Source organism: Canis aureus, chromosome X (genome assembly GCF_053574225.1).
Source record: "Canis aureus isolate CA01 chromosome X, VMU_Caureus_v.1.0, whole genome shotgun sequence".
Lineage (NCBI taxonomy): Eukaryota > Metazoa > Chordata > Mammalia > Carnivora > Canidae > Canis > Canis aureus.
Genome location: NC_135649.1, coordinates 417,076 through 432,622, shown reverse-complemented (window position 1 = coordinate 432,622; position 15,547 = coordinate 417,076). Strand labels below are relative to the sequence as shown.

At 40.1% G+C, this 15,547-nt stretch overlaps 2 protein-coding genes across 7 annotated transcripts in view; one reads left to right on the top strand and one right to left on the bottom strand.

Moving 5' to 3' along the window:
- The window catches only part of TMLHE (trimethyllysine hydroxylase, epsilon), a 114,573-nt gene extending 112,841 nt beyond the window's left edge, over nt 1–1,732 (bottom strand). For 3 of the 5 annotated variants that reach the window (XM_077888899.1, XM_077888902.1, XM_077888903.1), the window contains exon 1: nt 1,574–1,732. The gene's annotated coding sequence lies outside the window, so the exon portion shown is untranslated. The remainder of the gene's footprint in view (nt 1–1,573) is intronic. The other 2 variants (XM_077888900.1, XM_077888901.1) reach the window with 2 other exon arrangements.
- SPRY3 (sprouty RTK signaling antagonist 3) overlaps nt 1,072–15,547 on the top strand; it is a 188,791-nt gene continuing 174,315 nt past the window's right edge. The window contains exon 1 of one of the 2 annotated variants that reach the window (XM_077888907.1): nt 1,072–1,440. The gene's annotated coding sequence lies outside the window, so the exon portion shown is untranslated. The remainder of the gene's footprint in view (nt 1,441–15,547) is intronic. The other variant, XM_077888905.1, reaches the window with a different exon arrangement.

Here is a 15,547-nt window from a genome sequence, read left to right as displayed (position 1 = left end):
AGATTGTATGGCCCATATGAGTACAGGGCGCGTTTGGTGTGGCAGGAACAGGGTCACAGCGGCACCCAACTGGTGGATCTATGTTTACTTTGTCTTCAACCAGAAAGAGTGTTTTCTCACCAATGAGGTTTATTAATCCAGCCCGCTCCCCCACCGTCATCCTGGCAGGGAAAAAATACAAGTGGTGGAAAAAGTCCAGACACCAGGTGTCAGTTTGGATATTTTCTTGCTTCTCCCAGGGCTGACAAGTAGAGATACAGAACTGCTTGTGGTTCTTGGTACAGATACCAAAACTAGGAAGTGATCCGTCTCAGTGCAGATTTCCGAGAAATAAGAATTAGATGAGTCAAGTAAAGGATGTCCCCTGGAGTGAACTGATGCAGCAAACATTCCTTTCATCATCCTAGTTATGAGGTAGAGTATAACTGCTTTAAGTATGGTGATAAATAACATATTCACCTCTTTATGGTTGTGATGATCACAGCGTTTTGCATGGTTGCCATAATCACCGTAAGCAGTTACTTAATGTGGTGGCATTGGAATGACAGCATAATATTGGTCCATAGTGTTTAGAATTGTTTGTCTTTATAGTGAATGTAAAATAAACTGTAATTTTTCCTGCAGTGATTTCTGAAAGTGCCATATCCGCTAAGAAGCTACTCTGAGAGTGTTACATGGTAATAGATCATGCAAGTGTCCCTACATATGATTGCTGAGGTTTTTCTTTCAGCGATGAGTTAACAGTTAAATCACCCAAGTATTTTATAATGAGACTTTAGCTGGGTAGCACTTTGTTCATCCAACATAACGTCTTGGTCAATCACCTGGTTAAAATATTCATCAAAGCATTCACGAAAGCATGGTTTAGTGTTGACATTCAAGTAAGGCACTGAATGAATTTTTCCTAGCTTTCGGGGCAGTCAGTAGCTAAAATACACTTAAACTGTTTTTTCAGAGTTGTTTTAGTAATGGAGAGTAGTTCCTGGACGAAGTTTTCTAATGCCCTGCCCTGTCACTGCCGACTGCTGCTAGGCATTCTTCCTCAGGAGGGATAGACAAAGGGTGAGATCTGGGCAGAGAACACTAGTGGATAGTAGGACGAAAGAAAGTCAGTGCTGCAAGCTACTGCAGACCGCTGAGTTCCAGCTTCCACTCCGCCGCCCAGCAGTGAGGCTAGAACAGGGTAGGGACTCTCAGAAAGCTAGAAACCAAGTCGGTGTCAGACCCGAGTGGGGGGGGGGGAGTCCGATCGAGTTTGCAACAATGTATACTGGGCGTCAGTCCCAACGGAGCCTGCTCCAGCTCCTCCAGCTCTTCCCGAGCGCTAGGCCCAATTGGCTCTGCGCTGTTCTCCGGGCCGACTTGTCGCGCAACTGGCATAAACCGTGACGACAGCCCTGCGGCAAGGCACGAGTGGCCTTCTCCTCTGCCAGGGTTAAGGTAAGGCCCACCGCCCTGGGGTGGGCGCCGTCCCCCTCATCCCCTGCAGCAGGCCTTAAAGAGAGCGCCTGGGCAAACCCAACCATCGCAGCCACCAAAGATACCCTTTCCCGATCCTTGGAACAGGACCCACCTGTGCCGGAGGTCGCGTCGCCCAACTCAGCAAAACGGGAGGAACTGTAAGCACTGAAAGCTTGGGAGGCAGCCTTGCGCCCGCCTTTTGCTTTTTCCCAGAGACTCTTGGCCCCGCGCTCCCCTCCCCCAGTCCGCTTGGGCCCAGCAGCCGAGAGGCCCCGCCCCACTTCTTCCGGCCCAGTGCGGTGGGCGCCGCTGCGCCCGGGACCGCGGCCGCGGCGGGGGCGTCCTAGAGCCTCCGATGCTCGAGGGTCGCGATGCGGTCCTGTAGCCGATCGCGTCGGTTTGACAGAGATGTGGAGCCGCGGGCGCAGAGAGAAAATAGACGGACCCGTAAAAGTGCGCTGCCCGTAACCCCTGGGTCCCCTTGTTTGCAGTTTCACAGCTGCTCTGGAATTCCCCCCACACACACACACCGAGCTTGCTTATCCAGCTTTTCTGGAACAAACGTATTCATAGTTGCTTATTGAGGTTTTCTGAAACAAAAATTCTTCCATTTCCTTGCACCACTTTCTTGAGCTTAAATCACATACTACTCACTGCTGGACTCCCACCAATTCATTTGAGCTACTTGAATCCAGGGTCCAGGAACGATGCTTAGAACAGTGAATATAGTCAAAGGACACGAGTCATTAGGAATGCACATATTCTGCCTATAGGAATTCAAGAACAACACATATTACAAAAAGGACCAAAGCACACTGAAATACTGTTTACAATGAAAATCCAGGACAGAGGGGAAAAAAAATCGAGAACAAGACCAAACAAAACGTACAGATATTTGAAAACGAGAAACTGAGCAGTACTGCAGTTATCAGACATAAAAAACAGTGTAATGTCAAAGGGTGATAAAGGAAATGGTTTGTAGAAATCAGAATCAACAAAAGAATGAAATGCTCGCATATTTTTGCCCTGGAATTCTTTCTCTCAACTGCTCTACCGTTACTTGTTCTATTCCAAAAATACTGCTTGTTATTTTGACTCAATTTAGATGTTACCTCCTCTATGAATCGTTCTCTGTCTTCCCAGATAAATTTCTATTTTTTTCCAATGGATTCAATGTGCCCAATGGATCCAATACAGGCCTCGACTGCAGCTATTTTCATTTTGGATTATAGCTTCTCCCTTTGCATGCCTTTGTCCTTCAGTGAACAAGTGGCCTCTTGACACCACAAAAAATTACGATTCTTTGAATTTATAAGACCCTACACAAAACCTGACACATAGGATATATTTAGTTGATATTTCTTGAAAATTGTCTACAACTGATTAGACAGAAAAAAAGGCTATACCTACCATGTGAATGAATGTACAGAGGAATGACTGAATAAGGTAAGATTCTACATTTACACTGGCATTCATGCAATTATTAATGAATGCCTACTGTACATCAAGTGCTGTATTCGATTCTGGCTATAAAATGGTAAACAAAAAGCAAATAGAGTCCATGCCCTTATTGAATTTAAAGAACTGATAGAAACTACCCAGGTAAACAGGAAAAGGAACATTTCAGACTAAAGGAACATGATCAAAGGTCCTGTAATACGAAGGAGCATGACAGTAGCAATTAGAGTGAATAAGATCAATAAAGGTAAAGTGACATCAACAGATACAAAATACCCAGAAAGAGGCAGGAAATAGATTAAAGCCTGCTTAAGAATTTAAAAAGGAAGCCAGTTGCTTAAGAATTTAAAAAAGGAAGCCAGTTGCGTTAGAAATAATGACACTTAATAAACCTGCCTTATATGCCAAATGCTGGGTTAAGTCTTTTATAAAACCACTTAAGGTAGTTAATATTATTTTCTCTGCTTTAAGGGTAAGGAAACTGGGGGCACAGTAAGTTGAGAATTTTCCCAGAATCACAGAGCAGTTAATATTATTTTCTCTGCTTTAGGGGTAAGGAAACTGGGGCACAGATAAGTTGAGAATTTTCCCAGAATCACAGAGCAGTTAAATTTCAGAGCTGAGATTCAAACTTAGGTAATCTGGCTCCAAATCTGAAGACAGAAACTATAGTAAAAACTACAAAGAACTCTTTCACAAAACATGTTCATTGTTCCCAGATAATGTAGCATCTAGGAGAAACAATACTAAGTGCTTCAAGAAACAATACCCTGGAGTCATACTGTAATGCTATAGACAGAAGACTTTAGCCATTATTGGCAGTGGTAGTGGTGTCTTTGGTAAGTGATACCACCAAGCAACAATGATCGTAACATACGGCATCAGCAACAAGCCAGAGTAGATGAGGAAGAAAATAGATGTTCCAGGTGTTGCTTGGTGAGCCATACATGAGGCTTTAGGCACAGGACTTTACCTCTCTGACCCTCAATTTCTGGTTTCACAAATGGTCATGATAACAGCATCTATATGATAGGGTTCTGATGATTAAATAAAGCAATGTGTATAAAGTACCTAGCCATGTCTGACATAGAGCAAATGCTCAATGAGTATTGGCTGCTATGACCATGATTTTTCTTATCATAATAAGGCGTTTTAGTGACTGAAGGGAGGAAGGTATGACCAACTAGTTAAGATGTGGTTCAGGTACAATCAGAGGAAAGTACCATGGAATATCAGATAAATATTGAATGGGTGAGGGATCCCTGGGTGGCGCAGCGGTTTGGCGCCTGCCTTTGGCCCAGGGCGCGATCCTGGAGATCCGGGATCGAATCCCACGTCGGGCTCCCGGTGCATGGAGCCTGCTTCTCTCTCTGCCTCTCTCTCTCGCTCTCTCTCTGTGACTATCATAAATGAATAAAAAATTTAAAAAAAAATATTGAATGGGTGAAACAAAAGTTAATTTCCTCTACTTGGCATCAATTGCATTTTTAGTTAGCACTCACTATTGTGTTACAGTTGTCTCCTTGTTGATTTCTCTTATTACAATTTGTATGTGCTTGTGTGTGTGAAGTAGCTGACACTATCTAGCACAGAATGGAAACTTAAAAAGACATTTGTTGAATGAGTGAATTAATGTCTGAATAAAACCCAATAGGTACATATGTGCTCAAAATATTTACAAAATGGTAGTATCTGGGTCCTTTTATGACTTAGCCACACTGGCCTTCCTTACTTTCCTAAAATACACCAGACTTGTTCCAGCTCTGCTTCCAAATATATAATCTGCTCAACTATTTGTCTCCTCCTGCACTGATACCACTTGAGGCCAAGGGTTAGCATTTTTTTTTCTCTGTAAAGGGTCAGATAGTAAATATTTTAGGCTTTGTGGGACACATGCAATCTCTGTCTGTCACTACTCAATTCTGTCTTCATTGGACAAAAACAGCCACAGACAACACTTAAATCATGAGTATGAATGTATTCCATTAAACTTTACTTACAAAAACAGGCAAGATATAGAATTTGGCCAGTGGGCTATGTAAGTTGACAACACTTCCCTAGACCAACTATAAGACTGATGTGTAGGAGCTCTCATCTTTGGCCAACATCTTTATCTTAGTTTTATTAGCATCTTAATGAAGCTTTCATGGTCTCCAAACTTGTTCATAACCTTAAGAGTTGAAAAATAATTCAAACTGTGTATTATGATTTTGAATCTTCATTTATCAAAATGGTCCTTACAAAAACCAGCAACTAGTGATCTTTTAAAAATTAAAAATATAATCAAGAAAAGAAAGAGGAGAACAGCCCAGGTGGCTCAGCGGTTTAGCGCTGCCTTCAGCCCAGGGCATGATCCTGGGATCCTGGGATCCAGTCCCACATTGGGCTCCCCGCAGAGAGCCTGTTTTCTCCCTCTGCCTGTGTCTCTCTGCCTCTCTCTCTCTCTCTCTCTCTGTGTGTGTGTGTGTGTCTCATGAATAAATAAATAAAAACTTAAAAGTTAAAACTGAAAAAAAGAAAAGAAATAGAAAAAGATTCGTATTAAAAGTTATCTTCATTATGTAAGTACAAGTGACTTCTAATCAGAAAATTTATATTCTGGACATAGTGCAATGTTGAATTTGGCTGAGATTTTGTTCTATAATAACAATTCTATATACTCTATACAGAAATAAGTAAATGCTGAAACTCAGAAATCATCTAGGCCATGCAAATTTCTTGTCATCTACTGCTGGAAAAAAATTGGTGAAACCTGAAAAGTGTATTAATTTGTGTCTGAAGATATGAACAGGGTATGAAAATTTCTGACTAAACAGAAATATGATTCAGCATAAACTCAGTAGCCTGTACAATAACGTTCGCAATGAAGAGGTATTTTATTAGTTGAAAGGGACAAAAACCTACCTGAAACTAACGTTAGTGAAAAAGAGGTTTTTGAAAAGATAATGGGGTGTCTCATGAAATTTAAGTAACGGAACAATCAAAATTTGGAAAGGGCAAGATATAGTTAGGCCTCAAGAATGGTCAAAACTGAGTATTCAAATGGCTCTATCATTCTTTTATCTGTATTCCCCCTGTACATTTGTGCTTGCTCTCACTCTTTCTCCCTCTCTCTCTCTCTTTTCCCCTCTCTCTTTCTTTCTCTCTCCTCTCTCCAATCTCCTTTAAAAGCTTCCTTTGTTTCTCAAGTTCATGCAGTAGGGAACTTATTGTTATTGACACCTTCCTAAATTTTCATCTTACAGCTTCAACCAATGGAGAGAGATACTATGCCACATTGGGTCCTCTGAAAAGCAGATGCCAATATGGAGTTACAAGTCCAGAGATCTATAGTGGGTAATAACTAAGAAGATAAAGAGGAAGAGCAGGAGTAGGCAGGGATAGAATTCAGACCACAGTACAGGTCTGATACTTCCTAAAGGAGAAGAAATTAAGTAGAAATGAGTAGGAAATGCCTCAGCTTGCAGTGCAACTCTATGGAAGTCCCAGCCAGCCCCACTTGGAACTCTAGAGCACCTCAGCTTACAGTGCAACTCTATGGAAGTCCCAGCCAGCCCCACTTGGAACTCTAGAGCAAAGATCACTTATGGTAAGAATCCCATGTCGGGCATAAATGGCTCTAGTATCCCTTTTGTGCTCAGAAATTACCTGGAGATGCCTAGGATGGGAATGGCCTTGGATCAAATAATGCAAAAATATCCCCACAGTGCTACACCTGGAGGCTATTGTCTGACTCTACTGCTCACAGTAGGTTTTCTCTTGAAAGAAAGTCTGAAAGGCACCTGCCATAGACACTATGGGCCCATATGCATGAATCTGGGAGAGGGATTCACTGTCGAAGTTTAAATCTGGTGCCCATCCAAAGCCAATGAACTTTAGCTAAGTGAGTGATATCACACTATAATAAAGGGTGACCAACCATTCCAGTTTGCCTGAGATTGAGAGATTGCCTGGGATGTGAGACTTTGCTAAAACTGAGATACTGCAGGATAAACTGGGAAGTTGGTCATCCTAGTGTTACCCATGTTAATACGCATGGGAAAGGCATTGAAGGCAATCCTATACAATTGTGAATTGTGTACTATATGAACAGTTGTATTTTACTGCACTTTTATGGAGGAAATTATATGGCATAGAGGTTTTATTGGATTAGGAGGATTTATGAAGGTCTCAGAACTATTCCCTCCACAGTGCCAAAGATTTCAACTTTATTTCTTGTCATATTCACTGTCTTATGCATTTATACATGCTTCATCCATCTAGAATACTTCTCTCACTGAAACCTGCTTACTGTTCTTACTAAACTGTTAGAAATGCCTCTTCTCCATTGCTTTGGTTTCTACAAGGAAGGAGTTCTGTAAATGAATCACATAATGCATGCTTAGCACCTATCATAGAGCATGACAAAAAGTAACAGCTTGTATCAGTCAGGTCTCTTAGTTGCATGCAACAGAAGCTGAATCTGCACGATTTAAGCAAAAAAAAAAAAAGTTTAATAAATCTATATTATTAATGGCACTAGATTTTGCATGCATGCTGTTACAAATATCATTAAACTTCATAAAATATGCAAGGCAACTGTTTACAGGTATTGAACAATAGCACACAACTGTGATCTATAGTAGAAGAGAAACTCACAGGATAAGCCCCTAGGATCACCTCATTCTTTGCCTGGTGTCAATTTTCTGACCCCAACATAGAGGCCTGGATTCCAAGATGAGCTTGGAAGTCTCACTAAGCTCAGGAGGCAAAGATCAGAGTTCAGAGTAGCTAAGCAGCTGAAATGTGTGGAACAAGGCATTAGTGAAGACAAAATTTTGCAGATTTTGGAATGGTAAACATATGTCTTGTGGTTTCCAGCAAATCTTTAAAAATAGGGAAAAGGCTATAGAACTTATACTTTTTGTTTTTCTTTTTTTTTTTTAAGATTTTACTTATTTATTTATGAGACACACAAAGAAAGAGGCAGAGACACAGGCAGAGGGAGAAGCAGGCTCCCTGTGAGGAGCTCGATGTGGGACTTGATCCCAGGACCCCGGGATTACACCCTGAGCCAAAGGCAGATGCTTAACCACTGAGCCACCTGGGCATCCGTAATTCTTGATTTCAAGACTTACTGTAAAGCTGCATTTATCAAATTGGTATGATATTGGAGTAGAAAACAAGTCAATGGAACAGATTAGAATCCAGTTATACATCTACACATATATGGTCATCTATTATCATTATTTTTTGGTATGTTCAACAATTAACCATCAAAGAACATTTGGGCTGTTTCCAGTATTTTTCTACTGTGAATAAAGTTGCTATGAACATTCATGTACAGGTTTTTGTGTAAACACAAGTTTTAATTATTCTGGGCTAAATGCCCAGGAGTATAATTGCTGGATGATGTGGTAGTTACATGTTTAATATTTTAAGAAACTACCAAAATATTTTCCAGAGTGGCGAAAACATTTTACATTTTCACCAACAATGTATGAGAGATCCATTTTCTATGCAACCTTTCCAACGTTTTGTGTTGCCAGTATTTTTTATTTCAGCTGTTTTGATACGTCTGTAGTGATATCTCATTATGGTTTTAACTTGCATTTCCCTGATGACTAATGATATTGAGCAAATTTTCATGTGCTTATTTGCTATCTGTATATTATCTTCACTGAAATTTCTCTTTGTTTTTTGCCCATTTTCTGCTTGGATTGTTTTCTTTATCATTGAGTTTTGAGTGCTCTCTCTCTCTTTTTAAAATTTTTATTTGCATATATATATATTCTTCATTTAAATTCAATTTGCCAATATATACCATAACACCCAGTGCTCATCTTATCACATGCCCTCCTAAATGCCCATCACCCAGTCACCCCATCCCTCCACCCACCTCCCCTTCAGCAACCCTGTCTGTTCGTTTCCCAGAGTTAAGAGTCTCTCATGATTTGTCTCTTTCTCTAATTTTTCCGCATTCCATTTCCCCTCCTTTGCTTGTAATCCCTTGCACCATTTCTTATGTTCCACATATGAGGGAAACCATATTATAATTGTCTTTATCCTATTGACTATTTCACTCACCATAATACCCTCCAGTTCCATCCATGTCAATGTAAATGGTAAAATGGTAGGCAATCGTCCCTTTTGATGGCTGAGTAATATTCCACTGTAAATATAGACCACATCTTCTTTATCCATTCATCTGTCGATGGACACCGAGGCTCCTTCCACAGTTTGGCTATTGTGGACACTGCTGCTGTGAACACTGGGGTGCAGGTGTCCCGGTGTTTCATTGCATCTGTATCTTTGGGGTAAATATCCCTTAGTGCAATTGTTGGGTCATAGGGCAGGTCTATTTTTAACTTCTTGAGGACCCTCCACACTGTTCTCCAGAGCGGCTGCACCAGTTCACATTCCCACCAACAGTGTAAGAGGGTTCCCCTTTCTCCACATCCTCTCCAACATTTGTGGTTTCCTGTCTTGCTAATTTTCACCATTCTCACTGGTGTGAGGTGGGATCTCATTGTGGTTTTGATTTGTATTTCTCTGATGGCAAGGGATATAGAACATTTTCTCATGTGCTTGCTGGCCATGTGTAGGTCTTCTTTGGTGGAATTTCTGTTTGTGTCTTCTGCCCATTTCATGACTGGATTGTTTGTTTCTTGGGTGTTGAGTTTAATAAATTCTTTTTTTAAAAAAAAGGTTTATTTATTCATGAGAGGCACACACACATGCACACACAGAGACAGAGAGACAGAGAGACAGGGAGAGAGACAGAGAGACAGAGAGGTAGAGACATAGGCAGAGGGAGAAGCAGGTTCTTCACAGGAGCCAATGAAAAATTCTATCCCGGGACGCCAGGACCACGACCTGAGCCGAAAGGCAGCCGCCCAACTGCTACTTTAATGTCCCAACTTTAATAAGTTCTTTATAGATCTTGGTTACTAGCTCTTTATCTGCTCTGTCATTTGCAAATGTCTTCTCCCATTCTATAAGTTGTCTTTTCGTTTGTGGACTGTTTCCTTTGCTGTGCAGAAGCTTTTTATCCTGATGAAGCCCCAGTAGTTCATTTATGCTTTTGTTTCCCTTGCCTTTGGAGACGTGTCTAGCAAGAAGTCACTACAGCCGAGGTCACAGAGGTTGCTGCCTGTGTTCTCCTCTAGGATTTTGATGGATTCCTGTCCCACATTTAGATCTTTCATCCATTTTGAGTTCATCTTTGTGTACGGTGTGGGAGAATGGTCCGGTTTCATTCTTCTGCATGTGGCTGTCCAATTTTCCCAACACAACTTGTTGAATAAACTGTCTTTTTTCCGTTGGAGATTCTTTCATGTTTTGTCAAATATTAGTTGCCCATGGGGTTGAGAGTCCATTTCTGGATTCTCTGTTCTGTCCCATGGGTCTATGTGTGTCTGTTTTTGTGCCAGCACCACACTGTCTTGATGATCACAGCTTTGTCATACAGATTGAAGTCAGGCATTGTGATGCCCCAGCTTTGGTTTTCTTTTTCAACATTCCTCTGGCTATTCAGGGTCTTTTCTGGTTCCGTACCAATCTTTTGGTATTGGTTGAGACCTGATTTGTGACCCAGTATGTGTGGTCTATTCTAGTTTTTCGCATATAGTTGCTCATAATACATTCTTAAAATGGTTTGCCTTTCCTTGGTGTTGGTTGTGATCTCTCCTCTTTCATTCGTGATTTTATTAATTTGGGTCTTTTATCTTTTCCTTTTAATAAGTCTGTCTAGGGCTTTATCTATTTTATTAATTCTTTCAAGGAACCAGCTCCTAGTTTCATTGATCTGTTTTGGTTTCTATATCATTGATTTCTGCTCTAATATTTCTTATTTCTCTTCTGCTTGGTTTAGGCTTTGTTTGCTCTTCTTTCTCCAGCTACTTTAGGTCTGAGTTTAGTTTGTGTTTTTGAGATTGCTCTAATTTTTTGATAGAGGATTGTATTCCCATCTTAGGACCACCTTTGCTGTATCCCAAAGATTTTGAACTGTTGTGCTTTCATTTTCATGAGTTTGCATGAATCTTTTTAATTCTTCTCTAATTTCCTGGTTGAACCATTCATTCTTTAGTAGGATGCTCTTTAACCTCCAAGTGTTTGAGCTCCTTCCAAGTTCCCTCTTGTGGTTGAGTTCAAGTTTCAAAGCATTGTGGTCTGAAAATATGCAGGGAATAATCCCAGTCTTTTGGTATTGGTTGAGACCTGATTTGTGATCCAGTATGTGTGGTCTATTCTGGAGAATATTCCTTGTGTACTTGAGAAGAGTGTGTATTCTGTTGTATTAGGATGGGATATTCTGTATGTATATCTATGAAGTCCAGTGTGTCATTCAAAGCCCTTATTTCTTGTTAATCTTCTGCTTAGATAATCTGTCCATTGCTGTGAGTGGGTTGTTGAAGTCTTCTAATATTAATGTATAATTATCTATGTATCTCTTTGCTTTGATTATTAATTGGTTGATATAGTTGGCTGCTCCCAACTTAGTTGCATAAATATTTATAATTGTTAGATCTTCTTGTTGGATAGACACTTTAAGTATGATATAGTGTCCCTCTTCATCTCTTACTAGTCTTTTGTTTAAAATCTAATTTATCTAATATGAGAATTGCTACCCCAGCTTTCTTTTGAAGTACATTTGCATGGTAAATGGTTCTCCACCTCCTCATTTTCAGTCCAAAGGTGTCCTTAGGTCTAAAATGAGTCTCTTGTAGACAGCATATTTATGGGCTTTTGCTTTTTTATCCAATCTGATACCTGTGTCTTTTGAATGCATTTAGCCCATTCACATTCAGAGTAACTATTGAAAGATATGAATTTAGTGCCATTGTATTATCTATGGTCCGTGTTTCTACAGATTCTATTTCTTTGGGCTCCCTCTCTGCTTACAGGGTCCCCCTTAATATTTCTTTCAGGGCTGGCTTGGTGGCCACATATTCTTTCAGTTTCTGTTCATCCTGGAAGCTCTTTATCTATCCTTCTCTTCTGAATGACAGCCTTGCTGGATAAAGTATTCTTCGCTCATGTTTTTCTGATTTAGTACCCTGAATATATCATGCCAGCACTTTCTGGCCTGCCAGGTCTCTGTGGAGAGGTCTGCTGTTTATTTAATATTTCTCCCATCATGTGTTAGGAATATCTTGTCTCATGCTGCTTTCAGGATTTTCCCTTTGTCTCTGAAATTTGCAAGCTTCACTATTATATGTCAAGGTGCTTATCTATTTTTATTGATATTGGGAAGGGTCCTTTCTACATCTTGGATATGAATGTCTGTTTCCTTCCCCAGATTAGGGAATCTCAGTTATGACTTACTCAAATATACCTTCTGGCCCTTTCTCTATATATCCCCAGGAATTCCAATAATACTGATTTAAAAAAAAATTGTTGCTTATCTCTCAGAGGCTCTTCTCATGGGCTCATAGTTGTTTTTCTCTCTTTTCTTCAGTTTGCTTCCTTTCCATCAACTTGTCTTCTATGTCACTTATTCTCTCTTCTGTCTCATTTACCCTAGCTGTTAGAGCATTCAGTTTAGACTGCATCTCATTTGAAGAATTTTAAATTTTGGCCTGATTAGATCTCATTTTTGCACTAAGAGATTCTCTGGAGTCTTTTATGCTTTTTTTCAAGCCCAACTAGTAACTTTATAGTTGTTATCCTGAACTCCATTTCTGTCATCTTACTTAAATCCATATCCTTTAGATCTGTGGCAGAGAGTATTACTTCTGATTCTTTCTTTTGTTGTGAATTCCTCTTTCTAGTCATTTTGTCCAGCGAAGAATGGCTGTATGAGTGGGCAGAGTAAAAAATATCAACCACGACCCAAGCAAAATATACACTAGATAATTCCAAAGAGGTCAGGAACCAGAAGATAAAAGAAAAAAGATTAAAACAAAGAAAAGCAATAGAAAAGAGAGAAAAAATGGGGGGGGGGCAGATGGAGGTGAGAGGGGAGAGAGAATATGACCTCAGAGTGGGCAAAATAGGCTGATCGACTTGGTTCTAAGTGTATTTTGGTTTGTTTGTAAAAAGATACTAGATTCCAAAATTATAAAAAGCAAAACATATATATACACAAAAATAAAATTGAATACATTGAAAGGCAGTAAAAAATGAATAATATATCTATAATATGTAATAGTAAAATATGAAGGCTAAAAAGGAAAAGACAAAAACAGAGTTAAAATAAGAACCTACTTGAAAGAAGAAAAAAGTTAAACAATTGGAAAATTTTGAACAGAAAAACAAATCATAGGAAAATAAAGCCTTTAGTTCTAACGCTATTTTCCCCAATCCTGGAGTTTTGCAGTCCTGTTTGGTCAGTAAACTTGCTGTTCACCTGTTCTTCCAACTGGTCATTCGGGGGAGGGGCTGCTGCGCTGATCCTTAGGAGTCTGTGTCTGGTGGGAGATGCATCACCCTTTGCCAGGGGGCAGGCCAGTATAAGTTGTTTGCTGTGTGAGACTTTGGCTCCCTGGAGGCTTTCCGTGCCTCTTTAGGGGGCAAAGACAAAAGTGGCCACACACACAGATCTCCAGCCACAGACATGAGGGATCCTGGCATGTGCCAAACTCTGCAGACTTCTAAGGTGCCCACCTACTCAAATCCTCCTGGGCGCAGATAAAAGGACACTGATTTATGCAATTTGTATGGTTCCGGCAGGGAGAGCCTCTGCCCATTTGAGCTTGCACCTGCTCCACCTCTCTCTGAAGAAGCCAAAGGTTGCTCTGTTTCTGTCTGTTGCAGGGCCTGGCACAGAGAGCATTCACAGTGGAGTGCTCACCTGCTCCACCTCTTTCAGAGGAAGGTGGAGGGTTGCTGTGTTCTAGTCCTTTGCAGGGACCCAACATGGAGAGCGGCCACTGGATCCAGCCATAGTTCGGGGTTTATGGCAAAACAAGTTGAGCCTCCCCCCAGGCTCGCTAACCTAAACCAGTTTCCCCAGTCCAATGCTTGGGGACTTAGCCAACTCAGGCATCCTTGTTCTTTCTGTGCCTCTGGGAATATTGAGGTCCTGCTCTCCCACCCGTGACTCTGCCCCACTTCATCACTGTGCCCCTTTCAGGCAGGGAATACTCTCACAGGAGCAGATTTCTTACAAAAGCTCCATCTTGCCACCATTTATCTTCCAATACATCCCCTCCATTTCTCTTCTTCTCAATCCCACCTTGTGAACAATGGTCACTTTTCTATTTGTGGAGTTCCAGCTGTTCTTTCCTTACATCTCGGGTTGAAATGATAGGTGTTCAGGATGGTTTGATAGTTATCCAGCTATATTTAAGGGGAATAGATGAAATGAGGATCCCTACTCTTTTACCATCTTGCCTCTTTCTCTCTCTCTCTCTCTTTTTAAATTTTATTTATTTGAGAGAGAGAGACAGAGGTAGCGAGAGAGAATATGAGCAGGGAGGAGAGGGAGAAGCAGGCTGTCTGCTGAACACAGAGCCTGACCTGGGGCTCCATCCCAGGACCCCAGGATCATGACTTGAACCAAAGGCAGATGCTTAACTGACTGAGCCACCCAGGTGCCCTGAGAGCTCTTTATATATTTATGATACCAATTTTTTGTTGGGTACTTGGTTTATAGACATTTTCTTCCATTTCTGTTGCTTGTCTTTTTCATTCTTTTGAGTAGTCTACAGGGTAAAAGTTTTGACTTTTAATGAGATTCAATTTATCAATGTTTCCTTTGTTGCCTATGCTTTGGGTATTAAGTGTAAGAACTCTTTACCAGGCCTATATCCCAAGTATTTTTGCATGTTTTATCTAAGAGTTTTATATATTCATATTTTACATTTAAATTCATGATCCATTTTGAGTGAGTTTTTGATAAGGTGTGAGATGTAGGTTGAAGTTTATGTTTTTGCCTATGGATGTCCAGTTGTCCCAGGACAACTGCTTGAAAGACTATCGTTACTCCATTGAATTGCTTTTCTATCTTTGTCAAAAATTATTGGCCCATATGTGTATGGGTCTATTTCTTACTTTTTAATTCAGTTCCATTGTTGTGTCTATCCTCCTGCCAATACCACACTGCCTTGATTACTTCAATTGACTTTTTCTAAAGTCACCAAGGCCATTAAATAGGGAAAGGAATAAACCACTGAATATTGAAGAAAATGAACCTCAAATCTACCTCATACCATACACAAAATTTAATTTAGGATGAATCATGGACATAAACCAAAATGCCAAAACAAAATGCATAAACAAATGCCAAAACCTTGGAACATAAAGAGAACATGGAAGAATAGCTTCATGATCTTGAGTTAGGCAAATATTTCCTAGAATAGAAAAAAAATTATAAAGGGAAAAATGGATAAATTCAACTTCATCAATATTAAAAACATTTGCACATCAAAGACATTATTATGAAAATGAAAATATAAGCCATGGAATAGGGAGAATATAGTCATGATCTGTTTACATTACAAGGGTCAGATATCTAGAATACATAAAGAACTCTTAAAAAAAGTAAAAACACAAACTCAATTAGAAATAGGCAAAAGACTTGAACATATACTTTACAAAAGAAGATATAAATGATCAATAAACACATGAAAAGATGTTCAATGTCATTTACTCCTTAGATGAAGGGGAAAAAATCGCAAAACAACTCACCAACTAAAATATATAA